The 3,689-nt window shown below is 33.7% G+C and overlaps 2 pseudogenes; both read right to left on the bottom strand.

Annotated features, from left to right (window-relative positions):
* Window positions 1–213: 213 nt before the first annotated feature.
* Window positions 214–1,086, bottom strand: LOC131073182 (light-independent protochlorophyllide reductase iron-sulfur ATP-binding protein-like; annotated as a pseudogene).
* Window positions 1,087–2,335: 1,249 nt separating this feature from the next.
* Window positions 2,336–3,393, bottom strand: LOC131073221 (photosystem II protein D1-like; annotated as a pseudogene).
* Between the last annotated feature and the right edge of the window lie 296 nt (window positions 3,394–3,689).

Below are 3,689 nucleotides of genomic sequence, written 5' to 3'. Positions count from 1 at the left end.
GCGAGATTCTGCAAAAATCATTACTCCAAGTTCATTTTGTAGAAAATAATCGCATGTCTTTGTACCCACAACTAAAAATAAACTATCTTCAATATTTTGATATAACCAAGATACACATCTAATTGGACAAAAAGTATGATAATTACCTGTCTCACATTCGACAATGAGAGTTTCATCAATTTTCATTGACATAAATGATTATAACTATGTTGATTAAATCATCGTAAATCCAAGTAAATTTTCCTTATTATTTTTATGTTTCCCCTCATCAATAGGATTGAGATAAAGGTCAGAGAGCAAACTGAATAATTCCCGATCTGGAATCTCCTTTGGCACAATACCTTCTGGTTGGGACAATATTTAATCTGATATGTCCATATAATATTCACATACATAGTTAAGAGATGGTTTGGATCCAACCATTTCAAATAAGGTTTTGCCCTTGACTCTCGAAACTCAAATATCTTCAATAAGAGGTAACACTTCTATTACGGGCATTGGACATGCTTCTACATATTTATTGATAAGATCTCTTTTAGATATATGATTTCCAACCAAACATGCTACTCGCAGTGGATATGTACGAGCTTTTTCCCTAATAGAAGTCGTAATACGATTAGATGCAAATAATGCATCAAATCCATTATCTGTAATAATGACACAATAATCTGCATAGTTCAACGGAGCAGAAAAACCTCCACAAATCATGTCGCCCAATACATCAAATAATATTATATCATATTCATAAAATGCATTTAATTCTCTTAACATTTTCACAGTCTCTCCTACCACATATTCCCCGCATCCAGCTCTTGTAGGTGGCCCCCCAGCTTCCACACAATCTACCCCTCCATAACCTTTATGAATGACATCTTTAGATCAAATATCTTCATAATGATAATCTTTGGACTACAAAGTATCTATAATTGCAGGTATCAAAAATCTGGTCAGAGTACAAGTACTATCATGTTTGGGATCACATCCAATTTGTAACACTTTTTCACCATGTCTAGCTAAGTCAATTGAAATATTACAACTAGTGGTTGATTTACCAATTTCGCCTTTTCCATAAACTACCATTTTCATCTTTTCATCTCCTTTTTAATTGTTTTTTATCTTCCAAACTTGTGATTCATTTGATCTAATTTTGAGTTGAACTTTGCCTTATTCATATAATTGTAGCATGTTACATTGTTTGACATTGTTTTTTTTTTAGCTCCCTCACATCTTAAACCTCATTCTCTCCTGAGTAAATGGAGGAAGCCAAGCAAAAGACACTTCCTCCATTCCCAGATCAATGCAATTTTATTCATTAATTTAAAGCGGGTGGAACTCCCTGCTAATTAAGACTTAGTTCTCTTTATTCAAATAATAGAATGAAAAAACCAATTGATTGCATGGAAAATGTTAAGAGGAGAAGATAAGTTTGGGATTCGATTTGGTTACTGCCTGCAAATGAGTTCTTTTGTTATGTTATATGTGATGTCATGTATGGTTATTTTAATGAATCAATGGAAAACCAAGGAAATAGTTTTGGAAAGATCCCAATTCTCCCATCAATTCAATTTGTTCTTTTTTCAAATATCTCTATTTTCTTCTTATATTTTGTTATATGTATATAGCAACATACATACATAACATTTGTTATATATATATATATATATAACATAATGTATCGTCAACCACTCATCATTTGATTCATGATAGAAAATCATAATGAATTGAGCCCAATCGATTTTCTTTTACTGAGCGAATGATGAGGATCGAACCCGTGCATGGTGGATTCACAATCCACTGTCTTGGAACCACTTAGCTACATCTACCTCAAACTAATTGACAGTCTCTGTCTGCGGTCATTCCATTTCAAGAAGAATGGTTCTAAGCCCCAAAAATAAACTAATAATGAAACTAATATATTATTAGTTAGTTATGAACTCTTCAGTTCTGTTGGCAAGCTTTGACCAGACATCAAAGTGATGCATTGCAAGATAAATAACCTTCAATACAACTCTCAAACAAGTTTATTACATTTATTTATTTGTTTGTTGAAAATAATAGTTTTGGGTATCCAATTTAAGATCTAAGCCGATACTTATTATTATTATGCATCCATGGTTGAATGGTTAAAGCACCCAACTCATAATTGGGAAATTGCGGGTTCAATTCCTACTGGATGCACAATAAACAGTTATTGTGCTCTGCTCACAATAACTTTTTAGTTTTATGACAGAAAAATTAGACAGAAAAAATAGTACCAAACCTTTCGGTTTTGGTATTGCTTTCTTTTTTTCTTTTCAAGGATTGAAAGACACTAACAATTCATCGGAATGAGTAGTTAGCCATCTATAGAATTAGCTTCAACAACAACTAGAACCAGAGGGAAGTTGTGAGCGTTACACTTGTGCATCACTTCCATACCAAGGTTAGCACGATTAATGATATCGACCCAAGTGTTAATTACACAACCTTGACTGTCAACAACAGATTGGTTGAAATTGAATCCATTTAAGTTGAAAGCCATAGTGCTAATGCCCAAAGTAGTAAACCAGATACCTACTACTGGCCAAGCAACTAAAAAGAAATGTAGATAATAAGGATTGTTGAAACTAGCATATTGGAAGATCAATGGGCCGAAATAACCGCGAGTAACTACAATAATGTAGGTTTATTCTTCCTCACCAAATTTGTAACCTGCATTAGCAAACTCATTTTTGGTAGTTTTCTTGATCAAACTCGAAGTTACCAAGGAACCATGCATAGCATTAAATAGAGAGCCACCGAATACACCAGCTACACCTAACATGTGAAATGGATGCATAAGAATATTGTGTTCAGCCTGGAATACGATCATGAAATTGAAAGTACCAGAGATTCCTAGAGGCATACCATCAGAGAAACTTCCTTGACCAATAGGGTAAATCAAGAAAACAACAGTAGCTGCTGCTACTGGAGCTAAATATACAACACCAATCCAAGGATGCATACCTAGACGAAAGCTAAGCTCCCACTCACGAACCATATAGAAGGCTACACAAAGTAGGAAGTGTAGAATGATTAGCTCATAGGGACCACTATTGTATAGCCATTCATCAAAAGAAGCTTCTTCCCAGATGAGATAGAAATATAGACCAATAGCTGCAAAGGTAGGAATAATAGCACCGAAAATAATATTCCATAAAGAAGAGAACCAGAAACAAGTTCACGAATACCATCAATGTCCACAGGAGGAGCTGCAATGAAAGCAATAATGAATACAAAGGTTGCAGTCAATAGGGTAGGAATCATCAAGACACCGAACCATCCAATGTAAAGATGGTTTTTAGTGCTAGTGATCCAATCACAAAAATGATTCCATAGTCTTGCGCTTTTGCATCTTTCTAAAATTGCAGTCATGGTTATAACTTGGTTTATTTAATCATTAGAAGCTCCCAAGAATACACATAAGGCTTGTTATTCAACAGTATAATATGATTCATATCTATATGTCAACCAATATTTATTTTGACATCTTTATGAATACTATACTATAGAAATTCATGGTATCTTCCTCCATAAACTATATGCACATATATTGAAATACTTTTGAATAGTATAATATCCATAGGTATTAATACCACTATTAATGCGCTCTATGAGCATTCCTTCTTTCTTTATGATTCAAGGTAATAAATAATAGTATTTATTACCTT

This window comes from Cryptomeria japonica, chromosome 2 (assembly GCF_030272615.1).
Source record: "Cryptomeria japonica chromosome 2, Sugi_1.0, whole genome shotgun sequence".
NCBI lineage: Eukaryota > Viridiplantae > Streptophyta > Pinopsida > Cupressales > Cupressaceae > Cryptomeria > Cryptomeria japonica.
The sequence above is the reverse complement of the archived record's forward strand: the minus strand, read 5'-3'. Positions and strand labels throughout refer to the sequence as shown.